Source organism: Nannospalax galili, unplaced genomic scaffold (genome assembly GCF_000622305.1).
Source record: "Nannospalax galili isolate Female #2095 unplaced genomic scaffold, S.galili_v1.0 scaffold744, whole genome shotgun sequence".
Lineage (NCBI taxonomy): Eukaryota > Metazoa > Chordata > Mammalia > Rodentia > Spalacidae > Nannospalax > Nannospalax galili.
Window position 1 is genome coordinate 729827 of NW_008351509.1, and position 25001 is coordinate 754827.

The 25001-nt window shown below is 45.5% G+C and overlaps 1 pseudogene; it reads left to right on the forward strand.

The window, feature by feature from the left end:
- The first annotated feature begins 1728 nt into the window (after window positions 1-1728).
- LOC103746277 lies at window positions 1729-3249 on the forward strand (annotated as a pseudogene).
- The last annotated feature ends 21752 nt before the right edge of the window (window positions 3250-25001 follow it).

The window sequence follows — 25001 nt, forward strand, 5'->3', positions numbered from 1 at the left end:
TGTGTATGTGTGTGCATGTGCATGTGCACTGTATGCATGTGTATGGGGGTGCATATGTGCACCTGTGTATTTGCTTGTATGTGTGTTTGTGAGCATATATGTATGCATAAGTGCTTATGTGTGCCTATCTCTAAAAAATGTGTATGTGTGTTTTGTGCCTCTACCTGATAGTAATCAAAAACTATGTTCGTGTCCAATAATAGTAAAAAAAATAATAATATGGGAAAATTGGAGGAGGTAGAAATGTCCTCACAGTCAGCCCAGTCACAAACTGAGTTCCCCTGCCCACTCACTCTTGGCTCTAGCAAATAGCTGGGTGGTTCCAACCTGAGGGGCTCAGCCAGCCAAGGACTCACAGAGGCAGCTGTGCAGCACTCAAACACTGACAGGAGCTGCACCTGACCCAACAAGTACAACCTGCTCCCACATCTCACAGACACTTAACACATTCTGCCCCTGCCACCAGGCACATGCTGCACTGCACTGCCCAGGACTGCCAGACACGCTGTGCTGTGCTGCATCTGCCCCAGACCTCCAGATACGCCCCACTGCACCTGCCCAGACCTGCCAAAGGAGCGCCCTATGTGGTTTGTGGAAACTAGTGACCATCCCTCAGCCACACATGTAGCACCCAGTGTAACCAGCAAACCTACCCCACCTAACAGAGCTACATATCAGTCCAACCCATACACCCTGAGGCCCAAGTTACTAAGGCACCACAGGTTGTTACAGTTGCAGAAGCTTCTTGGAGCCCACACTTCTGTGCTTACCTGGAAGCATAAGCCACTGTGACCCACTGACATGACACTCCAGGACTTATCGCCAAGAGAAAGCCTGTTTCCATAAAATCCTCCCTATAAAGTGATAAAGGAAACTTGGAGCTACGCAGACATCAACACAGGAACACAAGATGCATAAAAAAGCAAGTAACAAAATCTCCAGAGGAGTTTAACAACAGACACCAGAGAAAAGAAAATTGATAAATTCCCTGAAATATAATTAAAATTAATTTTCAAAAGGGAACTCAACAAGATACAAGAGCATATAGCCAATTCAGTAACACTGGGGACAAATTTCATGCTTAGCATGAGAAATGCAATAGAGACAGGGATCACGGAAAGTTGTCAGAAATCTCATACCTGGGCTGGGGAGATGGCTCCATTGATAATGTACTGAAAGCCAGATATGGTATCGAGTGTTTGTAATCATAGCGCTGGGGAGGGACAGACGGATGGATCCCTGGGGCTCACTGACCAGCCAGCCTAGCCAATCATCAAGCTCCAGGCCAGAGAGAGACCCTGTCTCAAAAAAAGAAAGAAAGAAACAGAGAGACAAAGAAAGAGAGAGAAAAAGAGAGAGAGAAAGAGAGAGGAGAGAGAGAGAGAGAGAGAGAGAGAGAGAGAGAGAGAGAGAGAGAAAGATCAAGGTGGATGATGTCCTAAGTAACAAAACTCAAGGTTGACCTCTGGCTTTCATACACATGTGCACACACCTGCACATAAACATACAATACACAATGCATACACAAAATCTTAAAACTAAAATCAAAATCAATAAAAATTAAAAACTCTGTGGGTAGCCTCAACAACAGACAATATCAAGCAGAAGGAAGAATTTATAAACTTTAAAATAAGTCTTTTAAAATGATCCAGTCAGGATTCTCTGCTCCTCCCCATTGCAGAAACAGCCTTACCTTCTCCTGCAGTGCCAGCCTCATCCTGAGATTCGATGGTGAAGCACGCATTGAACAGGTTTGGCCCTATTGGGTGCCTGGTCACCAGGGCTGGCTCCATTCAGCTCTGGCAGAGTGGATATTGTTACCATCATTGACCCTTCATTGGCCTCAACAACATGATCTACATGTTCCAGTAAGATTCCACCCATGACAAGCTCCACAGAACAGGCAAAGCTGAGAATGAAAACCTTGTTATCAATGGGAAGGTCATCTCCATCTTCCACAGCACAGTCAAGGCTGAGAAGAGGAAACTTGTTATCAATGGGAAGGCCATTTCCATCTTCCAAGGACAAGAGCCTGCCAACATCAAATGGGGTGATGCTGATGCCAAGTATGTTGTGGAGTTTACTGGGGTCTTCACTACCATGGAGAAGGCTGGGGCTTACTTGAAGGTGGAGCCAAAAAGATCATCACCTCTGCCCCTTCTGCTGATGTCCCCATGTTTGTGATGGCCATGAACCATGAGAAGTATGACAGCTCCCTCAAGATTGTCAACAACTGCTTAGACTCCCAACTAGCCAAGGACATCCATGACAACTGCAGCATTGTAGAGGGACTCATGAGCACAATGCATGCCATCATGGCCACCCCGAGGACTGCGGATGGCCCTCTGGGAAACTGTGGCATGATGGTCATGGGACTGCAAAGAACATATCCCTATATCCACTGATACTGCCAAGGCTGTGGGCAAGGTCATCCCAAAGTCCAATGGGAAGCTTATTAGCATGGACTTCCGTGTTCCTACTCCCAATGTGTCCATCGTGGAAATGACCTGCTGCTTGGAGAAAGCTACCAAATAATAAGGTTGTGAACTGATGCTAGAGAGATGGCTCGGCAATTAAGGGCACAGACTGCTCTTGCAGAGGACCCGGGTTGGATTCCCAGCACCCACATGGCAGCTACGAACTGTCCTTGACTCCAGTTCCAGGGAAATCCAACACCTCTTCTGAACTCTGAGGATTGCATGACACAGGTACACTCACATACATGCAGGCAATACACTCATACACATAAAAAATAGTAAACATACTTTTTTAAAAAGAAGGTTGTGGGCTGGAGAGATGGCTCTGCAGTTAAGAGCACTGACTGCTCTTGCAGAGGACCCGGGTTGGATTCCCAGCACCCACATGGCAGCTACGAACTGTCCTTGACTCCAGTTCCAGGGAAATCCAACACCTCTTCTGAACTCTGAGGATTGCATGACACAGGTACACTCACATACATGCAGGCAATACACTCATACACATAAAATAAAAATAATAAATAAAATATTTTTAAAAAAGAAGGTTGTGAAGCAGATATCAGGAGGCCCCCTGAAGGGCATCCTGAGCTATATTGAGAACCAGGTTATCTTCTGCAACTTTAAGAGCAACACCCACTCTTCTCCTTTTGATGCTGGGGCTGACACTGCCCTCAATAATCACTTTGTCAAGCTCATTTCCTGGTATGGCAATGAATCTGTCTATAGCATCAGGGTGGTGGACCTCATTGTCCACATGGTCTCCAAGGAGTAAGAAGCCCTGGACCATCCATCCCATCAAAAGCACAAGAGAAACTCTAGGCTGCTGGGGAGTCTTGCCCCAGCTCAACCCCCAATACATCGCATCTCACAGTTTGCATCCCAGACCCCCAGGAGAAGGGGAGGGGCTTAGGGAGCCCTACTCTCTCACATAACATCAGTAAAGTTCACTACACTCAAATTATTAATTAATTAATTAATTTAATTTAATAGTCTGTTTTGAGGTATGTAATAGCCAAACAATCAAAAGTCCAAAACACAGAGAAAATTCAAAAAATAAGCATCAAGTTTCATATAAAAATTGTAAGTGACTTCCCATTAAAGTCAACACAGATTTCTCAGCAGAAACCTTACAGGCTAGGGGAGAATGGGATGGCATATTCAAACTCCTGAATGAAAATGAAACTGAAAAATAGAGTAATTGCCAAAAACACTGTATCCAGCAGAGCTGTACTCCAGGAATTAAATGTTAAAGACTTTAAATGAAAAGCAATAAGTCAGGGAATTCTTCACCAGTGGACAATCTTACAGAAACAACTTAAGGGAGACAGGTGCTCAGAGGCAAGAGGGACAAAAACCGCCATCATGAAAACACATGGAATACAAGACTTATTAATAGAACACAAATACAAAAGAGAATCAAAACTTACTGATTCAGAACACCTGTAAACAAAAACATAAGAACAAAGATGGACAGAACACAGAAAATTCCAACAAAAAGACAAGGTTAATTCTTTACCTACCAATAATGACCTTAAGCTCAAACAGTTGAACTCTCCAGTTAAAATAATTAGGCTGAATGTACAGTGGGGTGGGGTGGGGTGTCTCAATGATCTACTACCAGCAAGAAACATACTTCCCCTGGCAAAGACACACAGATTGAAAGTGAAAAATCAGAAGAAGATACTATTTACAAAAGAAAATCAAAAGCAAGCAGGAGTAGCCATACTTATGTCAGATAAAATAGACATGAGGTCTAAAACCATATAAAGAAACAAAGAAAAACATCAATACAAGAACAGTAAATCAAAGTTGTAAATATATATGCTTTTGATGATAGGATAGTCCATTATATAAAGCAAGCATCATTAAGTCTAAGGGATAAGGGAAAGACTCTTAACATAACATTGGGGACTTCCATACCCTGCTTTCATCAATGTTCAAGTTATCAAGAAAAATAAATCACTGAAGAGCTAAACTACACTAAGGACCAAATAGGTGGGGCATCTAGAACTTCTCATGTAACACTGGCAAACCACACACTCCTCATCAGCACCCAGAACAATCCAGGGCAGATCACATGTTAAGGCAAAAAGTAAGTGCCAACAAGCTCAAAACCTGAAATCACAGAACATGTCGCCCCTGGTCACAGTGGAGTCAAACTAGAAAGCAATAAGAAGAAATGTAGACACTGCAAATTAAGTAACAAGCTCTTGAGCAACCCAAGAATCAGTGAAGACATCGAAAGGGGAAGCTTTGAATGTACTGAAACGGAATGGAGACACAGCATGCCAAAACCTGTGGGAAAAGTTCATAGCAATAAGCACCTACATGAAGAAAAAAAAAAAAGATCTCAAAAATGCAGCTCAGACATGTGGTAAATATGCACCAGACCCAGAGTTACTAGAAAAAAAGCAGTAACAGAGATCAAAGCAGAAACGAGCTAAAGACCAAAAAAGGTGTGAGATAAAGAGCTCATTTTTCAAATAAATAATAAACAAAATTGAAAAACCTTTAACCAGAATAATGGAGCAAAAAGAGAGAACATATGAACAATAAAATTGGAGAGAGGAAAGAAAACGTTACAATTGACACCACAGAAATCCAAAGAACCAATAAACCCACAGTCCAGTGATCAAAAATTCCAGAAAGATGCATAAACTTCTGGACACACACGATGACACAGAAAATGCAAATAGACTGATGCCACGTAATGTGACTGAGTCAGTGGCTTGGACTCTCCCAACCAGATAATCTGCGGCCAGGTAGTGTCACTGCTGCATTTCCCAAGCTCTTAAGAAAGAACTACCACCAGTTCCTCTCAAAATACTCAACAAAACAAGGCAATACAAACAAAAAATGAAAGAGAAGTATGATGGTTGGTTTTGATGTCATCTTTACACAAATTGGGATTACACAAGTAGGAAGCCTCAACTGAGGAATTGTCCTGATGGCCTTAACTGGTATGGAAAGACCTACCCCAAATGTGGACAGTACCTTCTGGTAGAGCCCAGGTTTAAAAAAAAAAAGAGAGAGAGAAAAAAGGATGTGGTAGAAAGAAAACTGTTTGCCTTTTGCCTCCCTGGCCCTCCCTTTTGCCAACAAGTTGATTTACCCTGTTGCCCTTGCTGATCCCTTCACTGACATCAGAACCAGAATTTCCAGATTTCCATCTTTACTAAGGACCAGCTACTCTCCCCGGATCCTCCAGGTTTTAGTTCAGATTGGAACTGCTAAGGCATCCAGCCTCATGAGCTGAGCAACTATTGGGTTCTCGGCCTCTCAGGTATGAGACAATATTGTTACTATTTCAACGTAAGTTGGTTTAATACATTCTTCATTCATATATATATATATAATCATATATATGATATATATTCATCTTATCAGTTCTGTTTCTCTAGAGAACTCTACTACAGGAAGGAACCCTTTGAAACTCAAGTATCCTTGTAGGCCAGCATTGCCCTGATACCAATAGTGGCATGCTCCTGTGATGCCAGCTACTCCTAAGGCTGAGGCAGGAGGATGGTTTTAGCCCTAGAGTCTGAGACCAGCCTGAAAAGCATAGAGATGACCCCTTTTCAAGAAATAGGAGGGTGAGAGAGAAATACAGAGAGACAGAGACAGACAGAGACAAAGAGAGGATCAATCCCTAATTAGTACAATGTACAAATTTCCAATAATATATTAAAAATTGATTCTAACAGCACATCAAGAAAATTTTACATCAAACTTGGGGCTTAGCTTAGTAACAGAGCATTTGGTTGGCATTCATGAAGCCTAGGTTCTTTCCCCAGCACCATTAGAAATACAACAGATTATACATCATAGTCAAATAGGATTGATCCCAAGGATGCAAAGACGGTTTGCAAATCAATAAATGCAAATACCACATCAGTGGAATGAAAGACATACAACTGTATGATCCTCTCAACAGATGCAGAGAATGCATTCGTGAAATGCAACATTTCCTTCCTGAAAAAAAAAAATCAACAAATTAGGTTGAAGGAATTTAATTCAAAGCAGTGACATATGACAAGTCCACAGCCAACATGAAACGGGGACAAGCAGAAAACGTGCCTTCTGAGACCTAGAACAAGACGAGTGTGTCCACGTTCAGCACTCTTGTTTGACACAGTGCTGGAAGCCCTAGGTGGAGAAGGGAAGACAGTTCTTCTGCTCCACTGGTCTGTGTGTTGGGCTTTTCAGACTGATGATCAGAGATAAATTTAAAGCAAGTGACTGAGCTCAAATGATGGTTCTAAAACAGTGATGAAAGAAGCTGAAGAAGACAGAGAGAGAGAGAGAGAGAGAGAGAGAGAGAGAGAGAGGAAATGCATCCCATGTTCATGGAGTATAAGATTTAATATTACTGAAATGCCCATACTACTGAAAATAATTTGCAGATTCAATGTAGTCTCTTTCAAATAGTAATTGTATACATCACAGATAGAACAGAAATCCTAAACTTGATATGAAGCTATGAAATACTTCAGAGCCACTTTGCACTTTGAGAAAAAAGAGAAAAGCTAGAGGTGTCACAGTGCCTGATTCCAAAGCAGTACAATACTGGCATAAAAATTAACAGAGAGATCAATGAAACAGGGCAAGGAGCCCAGAAATAGGCCCATGCATCTAACACAGAGACCAGCGGAACAGAATAGCCCAGGTAGAGACCCATGCATTTAACACACAGACCCACAGAACAGAATAGAGACCCATGCATCTACACAACTGATCTTTGACAAAGATATCAAGACTACACACAGAAGGAAAGATAATCTCAGTAAACAGTATAGTATTCTCCTGTAGAAAACTGAAACTTGATCACCATCTCTCATCATATACAAAAATATACTCGAAGTCAATCAAATACTTGTCATAAATGTAAGACCTGAAACTGTGATACTACTAGAAGAAAACATGGGAAAACATAGATCTCATGAAAGGCAATGAGTTTTGGATATGTCCCCCCAAACACAGGCCTCCAAAACAGAAAGACAAAGGGGTGATGTCTAATGAAGAGGCTTTTGCATAGCAGAACAGTCAGCAGAGTGCAGCACTAATCTTCAGAAATAAACAGATATTTGCAAGCTGCATATGTGATAATAGATTAGCAGCTAGAAAATACAAGATTCTCAACATAAAACAAATAATTCAGTTAAAAACGGTCCATTGATCTGAAGAGACAGTTAAATGGGTAAAGGAAATGTGGTATATACATGCACTGGAATACTATTCTGCCACAAGAAAGAAGGAAGCCCTGTCTTCTGCGACAACATGGGCAGAATTAAAGGGCATTGTGTTAAGTGAAATAAGCCAGGTGAAGAATATGAGTCCTGCACGCTGTCACTCACATGTGGAAGGAGAAAGTTTTATTTTGTGCAAACAGAGAGTTGAGTATTGGTCACTAGAGACTAAAGGTAAGGGATAAAGAGAGGCTGGAGAGCGGGTCCCAAAATATGGTGACATGGGAAAAATGAGCTCTCCTACAGCACAGTGGGGTGTGTCTTTTACAATAGCATGTTATATATTTTATACAGAATGAGCAAAGAATTCAATGTTTCCTGAAGCAAAGAAATAGAAGTTTGTGTTTAAGGAGACTGAAATACTCATTGCTCTGATTTGAGCATATCACACTGAGCTTCATGAGGATATAACATTTTTCAGTAAATGATTTTGAATGAAAAACCCCTCAAAGGCAGCACTGTATTTTTTCCAATGCATTTCTTTTTTCCAAGTATCAAATTCAGACATATAGCATGCTTTCTTTCATTCCAGGTTGCAGTTCATTTAAAATAGAAGTCATAACAAAAATAGCAAATTACCCAGTGTTGTTATGGGAAATGTTGATGGCTAATAATGAGTAAGAGAAATGAACAGGGGGTGCTAGAAAAAGAGAGGGATGAGGACACAAGAGGTAGGAGAAACTAAGTCCTATAGTAGGTGTTGGACTGTTAGGTTTTTTTTTTTAAAGGACTTATTTATTTGTATTTAATTCATATGAATATTTTGCCTGCATGTATGTAAGTGTACCTTGTGCCTGTGGTGACTATGGAGGCCAGAAGAGGGCATTAGATTCCTCTAGAACTAGAGTTACAGATGATTGTTGGCCACCATGTGGGTGCTGAGAACTGAACCTGGATCCTCTGGAAGAGCAGTAAGTACTCTTAACTACTGAGCAACCCCCTTTTATTTTATTATTATCATTTTTAAATCTTTTTTTAAAGTGTGTCTTGGACCAGTGAGATGGCTCAGTGAGTATAGGCACTTACCACCAAGCCTGATGACCTGAGTTCACTCCCCTAGACCCACATGGTGGAAAGAGAAAACCAACTCCTGCAAGTTGTCCTCTGACCTCCACAGGCATACTCCACACACATATGGACAAAATAAATAAATAAAATGTAATTTAGAATTTTAAATTTTTTAATGTAGCCTGAGGTTGAGGTTGTGGCACAGTGCCTAGTCCAATGGAAGCCTTGAGTCCAATGCCCAGCATACACACACACATACACAGAGAGAGAGAGAGAGAGAGAGAGAGAGAGAGAGAGAGAGACATACCAGACATTTCCCTAGTAACCATTCAGTCTGAAGTTTGCCCATGAACTTCTTATGAGGATAAATGCCTTCAAATGCCCTTAGAAAGCAATTATAAAAATGGCATCACATCCATTGCACATAAACTGCACCATGTTAAAGTAGGCCAGGCACTTCACCCTGTACTTTTCTACCCCTGCTCAAGAACTTCTGGGAAACTGAGGCAGAGGGAAGTAAATAGTGCAATTGAGGTGGGATAACTACTTCATTTTTAGAGAGCACAATAATTTGTCATCATAACTAGTTTCTGATTATAAAGGTAACAACAGGCACTTCCTGTTTTAAAATTTGAAAAGATTGAGTTAAAAACTCAGTGTTGGCCAAATATTTCAAAAGCTCTCAATTCTCAGCACGTCCTCTTGCCTTATGATGAACTGTTATCATTCACAACACTGTGTGGTTCTTGTGGTTTTGAGTCTTGCTTTATTTGGAAGCAAACATTCCGTCGGTTAGCATTACTGAGCTGGGTATGGTGGCTCATGCAATTCCAGGACTGAAATAAGAGGATTTCTGAAACTTCAAGGTCAACCTGGGCTACAAAGTGAGACCCTGTCTCAAAAAAAAGGAACAAAGTTGTGAGGCCAAGGATTTAACCCCCCAAAGGCTCTGTGAATTCTCTTAACTCCCTCTTAAGAAAACTAATGATGAAAGAGCCCTTGTGGTATCTCAGCGTCTGCTGCCCCGCATTTCCAGCTGGACTGTAGTTTCCTCCTCCTGGGAAAAGTGCTCTTCAGCATTCTTCAGGGCAAGTTTGCTGGTCCTAAGTACTGTCAGAGTGACTGATGTCAGAACATCCTTCTTGGCCCTCTTCCCAAGGTTCTTTCTGTTTCCTATGGATCCGGTCTGGGTTGACCAGTCACTGCATCTGGGCCCCACAGGCTCATAAGCAAGCACCTCTCTAAACGTCCTGTCTCTATGACAAATTTTTGACAATTCCCTTTGACCCTTCTTTTTGAGCCACTTAACTTCAACAAACCTAGTATCAGTACTATTGTTTCTATATTTTATATGCTATAGCTTAGAGTCTGATTAGCTTTGTGATCTGCAAGTTCTCTTTTTCCTCAAACAAGGCACATATCTGATCATTATATTCCAAAAAGAAAAAGAACCCAGCATGCCTCAGAATCACACAACTCTTCGTGTAGTTGTATATGTGTGCATGTTAGGCTGTTTAAGACCATCCCTAGGTCCCCAAGCTTCTCTATCCTTTTTTCTTCATTTTTCTCTTCTCCTCAGATTACATAATTCCTATTGATATCTTCAAGTTCATACTCTTACATCTCCTACTTGTTGTTAAGCCCACCCAGTGCCTTTTGAATTGACATTGCCTTACCTTTAAGTTTCATAAACTCAACTTGGTTCTTTAATCATTTCCCTTTCTTTGCTGGGATCCCCAATCTGTCCACTTGCTAATTCTTCAGTTCCCTTCTATTCTCAGAGGATGCTACAAAAGTTCGTTACAATCTTTGCAAACTGGAACAGCGGGTCTTCTCATGACTGGTATCCACCTGTTGCTCTTTCTCTTGACTGTGGGTCCCATTGTTCTATTTCTCAGTCTGTGTGATGATTCGAATTCAATACTGGACTCACTGAATGTGCTACAGAAGCCTGGTGTTCTGTGACCTTCCTCTTCTCAGTGCTGGCTACTATGATAACAGCTATGATATCATAAAGTGATGACAATGGGCTCAGCCTTGCCCTCTGCCGGGATGTATCTGTGAAAGTCCAAAGTGTTTTCCAACCTCTCTCACTTGGCCACACTTGACTTTCCACCCTACATTCCTTGGTTGTATGTCTTTGCAGCCTGGCAGTAACAGACATTGCCCTCAGCTCCAAGGGCTTCCCGGTGTTTCATGTCAATTCTGTCAGCTTGAATGTGCAACCTGACAAGCCCAGGACCTGGCAATGGCCCACTGCTCAACTTCCAGTTTTGATGCTTCCTCCCAACCCCCTTCCTATCTTGGTTAGTCTTCCCTTGGCCTGCCAAGGCTGCTTCTAAGCCATAGCCTCATGAGGGACTCTTAAGAAGACTCCTGGGGTCTCAGGATGAATGGCCTCTGCTCTCTATTATTTCACCTACACAGCCCAGCTGTTCTAGGAACCCGGAACTCTAATTGTTCCTCTCTTTCCTTGGGTCCCAGCCCTCTGTACCACAGCCAGGAGACTGTCCTCAGGCAGAGCACAGAGCTCAGCTTATGACCTGTCCGTTCAGTGACTATGTGTAGGAGACAGCCAGCCAGTACTGGGACATAGTGGTCTCCTATATCTCGTTCGCTGTCACCACTCTGCAGTTGGAGGGCTGGCCAGGTTCTCCAGCACAGCAGCTGCACATTGCCACTCTTATTCACCTGTCAACAGATATGCATGGAGTGTTCACCACATACCTAGCATTGGGAATACAGACCAGAGCAAATGCCAAGATCCTCATCCTCATGAAACTCAATCTAGGGAAAAGAAAACACTGAACAACCATAGAAATAAATCTGGGGTGAGAGCTGTAATGGGCATACATGTTGAAAGCAGAGAGCAGTGAGACTATAACAGGTACCCCAGTGATGCTGGGAGAGAGACTCTTCAGACAGAAAACTTGAGAGGTAAGTAGGCCAGACAAAATGCCAGCGAATAGTTATAGGTGTGAAAGAGTACCTGTGACTCCAGTCTATTAAACTGGAGTGTGGTTCTGTGGTACAGAGCTTGGCTAGTAGGTGTGAGATCCTGGGCTCCAGAGAAAAGGGGGAGAGAAAGAGGATGGGCTAGGAGAGGAGGCTGGAGGGTGGTAGCACCCAGAGCAGCAGCCCATGTGTGGTTGGACAGGTGGTAGAGGCCTGGCTAGAGCCAATGTTACACCCTTGATAGAGCAACCACACCACAGTGACTCCAGCAGGATTGAGTCTAGAACTTGCTCAGTACAGATGCCAAAATCCTAGCTGGCAATTCATCTGTCACAGGGGGGTCTTCTCAACAACCAGAGTAAATAAACTTTACAGAGAACATGGAGATTGACTGAAGATACCATGCTTCTAAGAATCCATGCTCCCTAGTGTGTGCTAGCATGATGAAGCTCAGGAAATCCTGCCCACAGCATGAGGCTCCTTGTGCTCTGACAGACTGTTTTATATGACTGTGTTTAGTTTTCTGGGCATGAAGATTCTAGAATGAAATGGGGCATTAGGATATAGTTGATGTTAGGGATTAAGAATAGTCAAAGAAGGGCTGGAGAGATGGCTCTGTGGTTAAGATCATTTAACTCTTACAGAGCACCAGGGTTCAGTTTCGAACACCTGCATGGTGGCTCACAACCCTCTGTAATTCCAGTTTCATGAGATCTGATGCCCTCTTCTGGCCTCCACTAGCACTGCATGCAGGCAAACATATTTAAAAAATAAATAAATAAATAAAAAATAAAAACTGGGCCTGGTGATCGGCCAGGGGAGGGTGTTGGCAGATCTCTGTGAGTTCAAGGCCAGCCTGGTCTACACAGTGAGATCCTGTCTCAATAAAACAAAAAGGATAGTCTAAAGGATGAGGCAGACCCCAGGACACCATACCAGCTTCCTGTACTGTTCTTGTTCAAATATTGGGAGTCTACTTTGAATACTCATCTATTAAACTGGAGTATGGTTCTGTGGTACAGAGCTTGGCCAGTAGGTGTGAGATCCTGGGCTCCAGAGAGAACGGGGAGAGAAAGAGGAAGAGAAAGAAAGATAAACAGAGAGACGGATTTATACTTAGGCTTCACTCTGCAATTTGAGCTTTAACATTGTAAACTATTAAAGGGAAAGTTTCAAATATAATATCACGTTCTTGCCAACCTTTCACATGCCCCCTAATTGCTTGTTTCTAGGCACTCAAAATAGGAAATTTTGCCCAACATAAATGAATATTGGTCTTATTGGTCACTTTTGGCCTCAATTAATTGGTGATTAAAATGTTTTCTTTTAGGTAAGGAGTAATTAATATTCATATCCTTGTCATACCTTGTCAAACCATTTCAAAAGGAGCTATGCTAATTAGAATTTTGAAGAGGTTCTGATACAGCAAAAACATGCATCTTTTCTGTGTAAGATTCCAAAAAGATGCACAACTGTGCGTGCGCACTGGAAGCAGCTACCCACCCGTCATCGTGTGTATATATAACCTAGTTTCTCAATGTCACCTCACGTATATTTTGCTCAGCTAAATTACTGAAAATAAAATGTATAGTATGATATATCGCAACCATATATTGTGTACAGTTTGTATATAAAAAAGAAAGAATGATTAAAAGTCGATGAGAGAGTGTTTATAAATCTTGATTGCTTCATAATTTTAACTTTGAGCAACATTTTTATCATAATTATAGGCTTTCTTAAAGCATTTATGTAGATTGTTGTTACTCAAAAGGGGCTTATTCCATTTTGGTATAAACTACACTTTTTTTTCTTTATGAAATCACTCTTTGAGTTCCTAATACCCAGTACTCTGTCAGAGCTGCAGATTCAAGTGGCAAGCAGGCACTTGTCCCTCAGGGCTGTGGGGATCCCTCTGTGCTCTTCTCCTTGGTGCCCATGGACACAGGATGAAGAGGGGCAATCCCCACAGCAACCAATACTTGTTATGTGGGGGCTGGCACTCCAGATCCTTCTTCCAATACTTGTCTCCTTATGAGACCAGTGTGTTTCTGCACCCACTTCACAAATTAAGAAACTGAGTCCTGGAGACTCAATCAGTGACAGACTATGCCATTGTACAGTTCTAAACCCACAAAGCATTCAACCTGGAAAAGGGACCTAGGAACAGTCAGTGATGCAGCTTTATTTTTGAGCTGACAAAGCTAAAGTCCCAGAAAAAAAGGAAGCCCATTATCCAATCCAGATCTGATCCCAGTGAGCACAGTGTGACTAAGAGTCAGGTGAAATCACTCTGAGGCCTCAGCATCTCATAGTAATATTTTTCTCTCAAAGAATTTCGTCTTCACCACATTATCATAGATGTATCAGAAAAGAAGGGAAAGAAAAGGTGTCACCAGAAGCAAAAGAAAAAAGCTTTAAGAAGTGGATACCATGTGAGGAGGAAGCATACCTGAGGACAAAAAGGAGCTGTCCCAGAAAGACATCTGGGACAAACCCATCTACAAATCTCTCCACATTCCCTGAGGACAAAACTGGCCTTGCTCTCAGCTCCCCATTTCATCCCAAGGCCAAGAATGATATCTGGCACAAAGTAGGTGATTCATAGATATTCATGAGATGGATGAGTGGGTAGATGGGTAGGTGGGTGGATGAATGGATGGATGGATGGGAGGGTGGAAGATGGAAGGGTAGATAGATAGATAGATAGATAGATAGATAGATAGATAGATAAATGGATGAATGGGAGAGTGGATGGATGGACAGATGACAGATGAATGGATGGATGGGAAGATGGATGGATGGATGGGTAGATGAGTGAATGGGTGGGTGGATCGATAGGTAGATGGATGGATAGATGGATAGATAGGTGGGTAGGTGGATGGATAAATGGATGGATGGATAGGTGTATGGGATGGATGGATGGATGGATGGATGGATGGATGGATGGATGGATAGGTGGATAGGTGGGTGGATGGATCAATGGACAAATGGGTAGATGGATTGGTAGGTGGTGGGTGGCTACCCACAATTGAACAAGAACTGAAAAAACAAGGGGTAAGGCTTTCCATTGCTATTCATAAAACAGGGCATGTGAACTGTGTGTGTAAATTAAGATCAAGAAATAAGCCTTTCACCAACAGAATTAGTATAAACTTTAAAGTATGACCATTCTTTCCAGAAAAAAGAAAATTTGAATATGAGACAACATAAAACCAGGTGTTCCATTGTTACCAAAAAAGGGAACTGTTCAGAGTCCAAGAAGGGAAGACTCATGTCAGGTTGCAGTGCTCATGTTTAAAAAGCACTGAAACACCAAGGTTGACCAGAATCCTGAGTCACAGTAGACAGACTTTGCCCATATGTGGAGGAAGTCTACCTACAACCTGCTGCCCCGGCAAGACTCAGAATCTGCCCCAGGGAGGTGAGGTGTTCATGGCCTGACCCCCTCTCTCCATAATTTCCCCATGCGGGGAGTCAGAAGGGTTTGTAGAGAAGACCCAGGGGGTAAACAAACATAAGCGTGAGGGAGGTGTTTTGAGCAAGGAGTTTTCCCTCTGTCACAGTCTTTGTCAGGACACTCCTGCCGCTGCAGCATAGGAGGCTCAACCTAAGGACTAGGAAACTGAGGGCTAGAGAAGTTAAGGCAGCCACCTACAGTCACACAGCGCAGAACAAAGCTAGGCTCTGTCACAGACCATCTTACATGTCCATGATGCACTGGGTATAGTAGCGCACACCTTTAATCCCAGCACTTGGGAGGTAGAGGCAGGCAAATCTCTGTGAGTTCAAGGCCAGCCTGGTCTACATAGCGGGTACCAGGCCAGCTGGGACTACAGGGAGACGCTATCTCAAAAAAAAAAATGTCCGTGAGGTTCCAACCACTGTTTCAGGTGACTGACAACACCATGCACTGACCTCCCCTCCATAAGCTAAGAAAGGCTAAAAGTCCAGGCCAAGACTCTCACCCATTATCTCCAACTGGGTATAGCCATTAAGCATTAAAAATGTTGTATGGCTGTTTTAACTTTCCAGATGAAATTTGTCCTAATTATAAATTAATTAATATTTGAGCCAGACATGGTGGCACATCCCTGTAATTCTAGCACTTGTGAGGTAAAAGCAGGAGAATCAGGAGTTCAGGGTCACCCTGGGTTATATAGGGAGTCTGAGGCCAGCTTGGGCAACATGAGACCCTGTCTCAAATTTTTTTTAATGATCAAGATGCCCTTTTATTCATGTGTTATATAATTATAGTTATGTATATAATGAATAGTGTTAATAATGTGTTGTGCTATTTATATTACATTATACATGACATGCCTGTGTCTGAGGACTCCTTTTGTGAGTGACCAAGGTTCAAGCTCTTCTCCTCTGACAGGGTTTAGTTCTTTGGTGAGGACTTCCAATAGTGAAAGTCTTGCTTTTAGAGTCAAAAACTGGAATAAAGTGATATATCAGCCACGTTCAGCTGATTCAGAGAATGTTTTGAGGTACTGATTTCATTCCTATTCAACAATCTTTGGATCCAGTTCTGATTCCATCTGGTTTGCCATGTGGATTGAAAACTGAGAGAGCAAGAGGAAGAGAGCAAGAGAGAAGGGTCCAGATACAGGTGAAGACAGATGCTTAGCAAACCAGCGAGTGCATGATCTTCTGGCTCACTGCTGGATAAACATCATAGAAAACTTCACAAGAGTGAAACTTCTCCTAAAGACTGACAGTGGAAGGCCAGGCATGCACACATTCTTGTAATCCCAGCTTTGGGGAAGCAAAAGACAGAAAAACTAAGACTCCAAGACTGCAAGACCTGTCTGGCCTGTGTAATGAATTTGAGGGCATCCTGGGATACCTGAGACCCTTTCTCAAAAATAGAGAATTTTTTTTAGAAAGTGGGGTCCAACTTATTGCTCTGGATGATAAGAATACACCTTAATATTGGAGAGATGGCTCAGCTGCTAAGAGCACTTGCTGCTCTTGCAGGGGACCTGGGTTCAATTCCTAGTACCCACATTGGGCTGTTAACCACTTGTAACTCCAGTTCCAGGGGATCCAATGCCCATTTTTGGCCTCTTCAGGCACCTCCATGCACATGATGCACATACATACACTCAGGTACACATACATGGCTCATAAATAAAATAATAACAAATGTTTTAAAGCAAAAATAAATTTTAAAAATATGCTTGAACGTTGTAATTATCTGATTGAAACGAAAGAGGAAAGAGACAGACTGACTACTAATTATGATTTGAGGTTGTCTCCTCTTAGCATTCCCCACGCACATTCGAAGAAGTGCTGGTCATTTGAAGGATGGTCTCCTTCATTCATCCTGAATCATCTGAAGCTTCCAAGCCCTCACCCCCGAAGTGCTGACTCTCCCGGAATTTCCCAGCAAGCCCACAGTTTAACTGCACTGGGGGACTTTGGGCCAGAATTACTGCTCCTTCCTCAGAAGACATATCCTTTTTGACTAAAGAGCCTTCCTAATAAGGACTTTATCCTTTCCAGTTCTGCCCTGCAGCCTTGCGAATGGGTCAGATGTCCTGCACACTGCTGGCACTGATCAGGGATGCTTGCTGGAGGGGACCTCAATCCTGTTTCAACCCCTTTATTTCTAGAAAGCAAATGCACTGCAGGAGAAGATCTCTGATCACATCTGACAACAGCAGCCATAAGGCAGAAGGTGAAAATGTGTGTCATCTGGGAACATTTGGAGTTACTCTTCTGGACTTGTAGAATCTGCTTTTGAGAACCTAACACATCTGCTTTTTCATTAAAATGTCATTAAAGTCAATGGCACAGAGAAGCCAGTACCTGGGTCACTGTAATAGAACATTAGCTCTGTAAATGAATTATGTTTTGATTGCAGTCCCCTAAAGAGACTACAAGAATCCAGGGAGGATCTTTGTCAGCTGGGTGTCCGTCTCAGAGCACAGGGAGGGGACAGGTTTCTGGCTGATCTGAGAGTCAGAGGGTTCCAGTGACAGAGGTCTAATGTCTGTTTTCTATAAGGCAGACACTATCCAAAAGGCTCCTGGTTGGCTTACAAAATACCACATGAAGGCCAGTGTAAGGCAGAGTAAAGCCATGTTCCTCAAGGGAAGTCTTGAGAACTTTTTTTTGGGGGGGGGGGTCTTTTTGAGACAGAGTCTCCCTGTAGCCCCAGCTGCCCTGGAACTCACTATGTAGACCAGGTTGGCCTTGAACTCACAGAGATCCGCCTGCCTCTGCCTCCGGAGTGCTGGGATTAAAGGCGAGCGCCACCACCTGAGGCCACGTTTTAGGGTGTAATCTTTTCTCATTTTTAATTTTGACCTTCCCATTTCATGCTTAAGTTCCAAAAATGAAGAGCTGGCAGGATAGTGAGACAAAGGAAAGGAGACGTGTGTGCCAAGTACAAAGCCAAAGGCGACCCACACTGTAAAACTCCACCCAGCAGGCTCCAGGAGCTCAAGCGTGGGGGCGAGGGGGGGAGGTGGTCTGCAAACGCTGACATGTGGCCTGTGGCGCACAAGTTCGGCATCACAGGGAGATGAGCATTTGGGAAGACTTCTCAAGGATGAGCATAGCTCTAAGGGAGTCACTCTCTCACTGCGGAATTATCCACTCCTTAGGAGAGTGTAGACCCTAGCACCAGGAGCCACGCCCAAGCTTTACAGTCCCCAGGGGAGAAATACAAAAGCCACCAGATTGCAGAGAGCTGCTTTTCTATGTAGCCCTCTTTAACTGAGAGGGAGAGCGCAGACCCTTGTGTCTGGGGTGGCCATTCAGACTTTGGGGGTGGGTGACCCTGATTCGGCAGCGATGGGAACCCAGGATGCCTCTGGGAGCACCGGAACAAAAGATGTTCTTTTGAGCCTGGTTCCTTCATTCCCTGCTTTTAAAAATCCCGCAAAGCCTCTCTGTCACAGACACCCGACTCCTACGAGGAAAATTAAGCGGCAGGTGCGCACAGCCGGTCAGCCGTTGGCCACCGACTTGCAGTAGGTTCTTCCTTCACCACTACTAGCCTTGTGAGGTTTCTCCTCGCCCAAGCTCACTCCTGAAGCGGAGGAAAGCTTAGTGCAGCTGCCCAGTTCACTTAGGAGAGACGAATTCTCGGGGAGGGAGGCGCGCATCTCCCGCTGCTGTTTACAGCACCCTAAGACCCGCAAAGGACTGCCACGGTCTGCGGACCCGAGCTGATAGGGACGCAATAAGGCAGGGGGCGTCACATCTCACCACTACCACCGTGACCTGCAAAGATGGTTGGCCGGGTTTCTCCTCTGCCTGCGTGGTAGAGGCACATTCTCATTTATGACCCACCCGTAGGTCGCATCTTCAGCGCCCAGGACCAGGCCACTGGCTTCCAGGAGCGCGCGCCTTCCGGGTGCATACCAGTTCCAGAGATGTGGGTTAAACTCCACTTCACAACCCCCATTGATACAGGTTTGACATCTGTTTGCCAGAGTGTTTTGCACTTAGGCTAACACCCACTATTAAATGACTAAACTGTGGCAGCTTGTCAAAGCCAGCTGACTGGCAGCTGCTCCGCTTACAAAAACCATTCAAATATTTGCAGGTTCGGAAGCTTCGTGCACTGTTGTACCCAATCTTTCAGTGATTTAACATGTAAAATATAAGTCAAAGTTTTAAATCTGGATTCCAAAATGTTTCCATTTTCCATACAAAAGGAAAGAGCTTTCCGAGTGCCTGCTGGATTGGCTCCAACTCCAGCGTCTCCGCATTTCCCGCCAACAGATTCTTGCACAAACCCGGGTTTTAAAAAATGTCAAGGACCAAGCTCCCTCTGTTGTTGCCGATGTTTGGAACGACTGCGCTAAATTACCTTAAACTCTGAGGGAATGCAGTTTCTCGAAGGGAGACTGAAATAAAATAAAATAAGTCCCCAAGGGAAAAAAGTACCTACTTTACCCCCACCCCACCCCCAGACCAACTTGCCTTTTGGGGAAAGCAAGCTGCTGGAAAAGGTTTTCCCAGCATGCTAACGCCTCTACCGCACTTTTAAATAGCTCAGTTCGATTAAGAAATAATTGGCAAATGACACAGTGCTTCCCTAGATTAAGATCCATCGAGGGAAAGTCGTGTGGGGTTTTGTCTCTGAGATTATAGACAGACAAGGATCTGCTGAAAACCACAGCTGCTACCAGTGGCGGGGGGGGAAATCATACGTTTGTCCCTGAGACAGTTACAGACACCCAGCACCCCATCTCGGGCGAGCGAGCGCTTAGTATCATCACGTGCTGTTTTGTACATCTTTATTTTTAGTGTTAGTATCTTAGGTTGTGAAGAGTCGTAAACTCTTTGGAATGAACGTGGGGTTCATCGCTTTAAGAAACAACAACAACAACAACAAAAAAAAAACAGTTTGCTTTAGAAACATTTCTGAGGCGTCTCAGAGGGTGGTGATCTTAAGTCCAAAGTGCTGACTTATTCCTTCCCACAGTTGGGGACCGAGGAGGCAGAGGCCCGAAGGCAGGAGGAACGCGGCTGCAGCCAGGCGGCTGCTCAGACGCGCTCTCCTTTTCTCACCGCTACCGCGCGGTGCTGAGGCGGGAAGGTTGCTGGATCCTCTCTGGGAAGGTCCCGGGCAGGAGGATGACCGCGTCCCCGAGGGTCTACATCCGCTCAGCCCCGCGCTGGTCCAGCCCGCCGTGCGCACTGGGACGCAAGTCACCTGTCTCTGCGACTTTCTTTACCTGGAGAGCTTTGTGTCCGCACACTAATCCTTAGACACTGTCTTTGGTTCTGCTCCTGTCATTAGCCCGGGAACCGAGAACCCGGGTGGAGGCTGAGGGGAGGACAGAGTGCGTCCTAGCCAATGGAAAAAAAAAAAAAAAATAGACCTGCCCAAGCTGCTCCCGGGGGAGGCCTGGCGCGGCGCCCACGGCCAAGGTGTCCCCTCGGCGGCACAACAAAGCTGCATCCGCGTTCAGAACGGAGAGAGCCTTGGCCAGGACGCGGCGGGGGCGGCGGGGGCGCGGCGTGGATCAGACTCGGGAAGTGACCGTGCGGGCGGGGCGTCCTCCCTCCCAGAGGTAGGGAAGGCTGGGGAGCGCAGTTCCAGGTGCCGGTCCGCCGCCCGTGGGGTGCTGCCACAAGTGACAGCTGACTGCGGGGGAAGTGCGGGGGGGAGGGTGCGGGGTCCTTGCAGTCCCGGGGCCCCAACCTCTGCGGCCTGGCACGAGCGGGGCCAGGGACCTACGGAGCGGCGGGCGGGGCGGCGGCGGCGGGCGCGAGCGAATGGGGAGCGGCGGGGACCCGGCTGGGGAGCGGCGAGAGGAGGGCGAGCGGCGGCTCCACCTCCCCGCTGCAAACCGCGTCCCAGCTGCTCGCGAACCAACGGCTCCCTTCTATTCAGTGCCGAGGAGGAACAAAACCGTGGCTATTTATTAGAATACTTGTTTGGTATTGTTCGGCGCCACACAAAAGGCGCTTCATTATGTGGCGGGATCTCCCTTTTCCAGAGAGAAACAATAACTTGAAATTGTCTTGAAAGTCTTTTCTATCAATAATAAATTTCATTTTCTTGTCTCTCTCGCCTGCAGTGTGTGTATCTGGGAGTGTGTGCGCCGAGCTACCAGCGAGGAGCGTGTGAGAGCGAGTGTGTGAGCAGGGGTGCGCGTGTGAGTGTGCGTGCGCGTGGCGCGGCGTCGCCGCTAGGAACCAGGCCGGGCAGGGGCCGCGGGCTGCAGCACGTGCGTTCGACCTGCGGGACCAGCAGGTCTGGCCGCCCGGAACCGGCCCCCGCTCCGGAGGCGCCGACCCACTGGGCTGGAGGAGGAACTAACTGTAAGTGTGTCTGGAACTCGCGAGGGGGCTTTGCCCGCGGGGCATGGGCAGGTGGCAGGAGGGGTGCGGGTGTCCGCGGGCACTTGCCGCGAGGGTGTTTCCTCTAGAGTGTTTTTGGGGTGGCCTGGTGGAGAGCGGCTGGGCAAGGCAGTGACCGCGTCCAGCTGACTCGCAGGTCCATTTGTCCTTTACCTGTCTGTGTGCTTACTCCTCCCCCGATCCTCTTGGCGGTAGCCGGACCGACCAACGCCGTTTCTCCCTGGGTCGCCCTTGAGGGTAGAGGTGAAGGATGGTCGCAGGGACAAGGTTCCTTGATGGCGGTGTCCATTCCACTCTGGCCACCTGTCCCCGCCCCGCCTCCGTTCCTGACCCGGCTAGGCTGCCGGCTCTCTACCACCACTCCCGGCAGTGCCAAGAACTAAACCCGGGGTTGAAATTACCTTCTAAAAATTAACATGTTGAAGCGTGTGCCACTTAGTGAAAGGTGTTTTGGGCAAAGAATCAATTTAACTTTGACTGACCGACAGACTTGACTGTATTAATTTAGCTACCAAAAAGAAAAAAAGAAAAAAGTCAGTGAGTCCTTGAAACACAACTAGCGCCATCTGACCAACCCTGTGCTGGCCCAGTGGCCGCAGGGGCGTAGGGGATGTCACGGTTCTGTAGGCAAGAGGAGGACTCCCCAAGCCGGATCCTGAGTACCACCCTGCTGAGCCGGCCGCCCTAGGTGGGGGGACCCTGATGCAAAGTCCCAGCCCGGGTTGTGGGGTACTCCCCCCCCTAAAGCGAAATCGCACCATTAGGCTGGTACACTCGGGTGTGTGCAGCCAGCCGGGAGTCTTCTGGTCCTGGAAGGCGGCCCTCATCTGCCCCCTTTTGTACCCGGTTCGAGAAGCCCAAGGAAAAATGGTGAAATGGATTTTTGACTTGGCTGGCCTGGTGTCGATGGGCAAGGCAGGGCAAGCCTCACTGCATCGACCAGGGCAGGGACCAGGCTGGCCACCTTCACTGGCAGGAAACAGGTGTTTGAATGCGATAGCGGCCTCCAGTCAATTAACCCATTAAAATCCCGCTTTGTACCATTGATTTCCTGCAGTGTGAAGGGGCCAATGTTCTGGAAGGGCCTTTGTGAAAGGTGGGAGTTGAAGGGGAGGTACACTCATGGCACCCAATTTGCTCAGATGACCCCCTTGGGTGCCCCAGTCCTCCTCAGTGCCCTGGACCAAGGCTTCTCTCTCCTGCTAGGGAGAGAAAGGAGTCCTACTCTGTCCTCCTACAAAGCGCAGTTTTATTTCTGCTCTGCCTTTTGGAACCTGGAATGTGAATGATGCTGGTAGAGTAGGAAGCAAGCGTTGCCAGGCAGAGACCCCAGTCAAACTGGACTGAGGTTGCTGGTTGTGATCAAGCTCAGATTTCCAGAGAGAGAACTGCCCCCCCCCAGTGTCTCCCCTCTCCTTTGGGTTCTGCCAAGTTTCCTTCCCTAGTAGCCCCTGAGTGGATCAAGGCAGTCCCGGAAACTCTACCTGAACAAGGACCCACAGGAGATGCCTAGGTGCCCTGTGAAGTTAACTGAAAGTCTCCAGGTGGCCTCCTGCGCTGTCCTAGAAGAGAACAAGCCAAATGCCTGGAGGGTAGGCATGAGTTGGAGGCTGAAAAGAAAGGAGTTGGAATGGAGGGGAGGGTTTTGTCACAAGGAACCCTCATGTGGGCAGCTAGGCTTGCTGCTCCACCTCCCTCCCAGAAAGAAGGCTTAAACCCTGCAGGGGGGGTGGAATACTCTAGGTGGTAGGCCTGAGTGATAGCAGAGGATCATTCACCTGGGAGGTGACCTGTGTCCAGTAGTCCATCCAGAAGCAGATATGCCTAGGCATTCTGAGCACCAACCACAATTTTAAGCATCAGAAACACCAAGAACAGCTAAGGTTCTACACTAAAACCTGAACATGCCTCTCCTTCTGCCTGCTAGGATTCTTTGTCCTTCAGGATCCCAGAGTCAGTGCCAAGTCCAGCAGCAGTGAGTCTATGGCAGGGGAGAAATGGGGTGTTCCTGCAGCCAGGAAGAGATGCTGCTCTCTCCCTTCGCCAATTTTATAGAAAACTCATATCCTAAGTTAAGATGTAGGATTCAAAGGCCACCTGGAACTGTGTCCTTTCTCTCTGACTCCATAAAGTTCCCTCCCAAAAAGGTCTACTGTCCTGAAGGGCATCTGGGAGGGTAAACTATGATCCTTCTCCAACCCTCCTGTCCAGAAGGTACTGCCCCCAAAGGCTTCTGCGCCTAGTAGTCAGTTAACAGGCCTCTCTCTAACCCCAGGGAAATCTGATTTCTGCTGGTGGGCCAGCTGGTTTCTATCTTTGCAAAGAAAGATGAATGGCATTCAGATGGGGCCAAAGGGCTCTCCATTAGCCTCTCACAGGGCAGTAAAGCCCTTCCCACAGCCCAGAGATCTCCATGGACCTACTTTCCCCGTTCACTGCTTTCTGAAGTAAAGCAACTCACATGACTGAAAGGGCTTGAAATTGTGTCAGAGTGATGTTTTAATCTCATTGAAAAGTGTATTAAAGGACAAGATGTGATTTATGTGCGCTGCTTCGATGAAAGGCAAGATTGGAGTGGATGGGTTTTCATTGGCGTGAACCTCGTGCCATGTTTATATTGCAGCCTGTGTAGCTAATCTAATTTGCAATAACTGGGATGGCCTGTAAGAAAAAAAAGCATCCCTGATTTCACTCTATTCCTTTTCATATAGAAATTCTTAGGACTTGTCTCCTCTTGCAAGTGATGCCTTTTCTATTTGAGGGCTAATGAGAGAGAATGTGAGAAAGGACAGTGTTTACGTGCAGCTCTTGCACACAGTCCTGGTCATGGACACGCCTGGACTTGATGGGTCACTGTACAGGTCTGAAGCATCATTTTGGATCCCTCTATAAGTGAAGTTACCAATAGCATGTCAGACCTCACCTTGCCCTCACTCTCCAGGCAGCAGGGGGCTGCAGGCTTGTGTGCTAAGCCCAAGAATTTTAGTTTAAAAGGATGTTTGGGGAATGTAGCTTAACCAGATAGCCTTTACTCTCCCGTGTTTACCTTCTGCAAATTTCAATTTGAGTAGTTTCTGAAGCTCTCCTATTCAGAAAAGTTTGATCTTATGTACACACTTTATCCCCCATCTTAGGGGAAACAGCACCCCGCCAGAGAGGATGGTTTGAATTCTTATGATCACATCTAACCAGCATTCTTTATCAGGAAGAAACAACATGCATTGGAAAATTACAACTTTTGCACAATGTAAAAAAGGTGTATTCAAACTGTTAATTACAGGGGTTTGAGTAAATGAAACTTTAGCGGTGACCCATTTAATTTTGCAGCAATTACTGACAAAATAAGACAAGGATGAATCACAATACAGTGTATTTATCTGAAGGAGAATATTGTGCTGATGTACTTAAAGCAAAGAGTAAGAGAAAAATTTAAGAATGGCGGCAGAAAAATTTTAAAGTACAGTTTTAAAAAAAATCACACCGT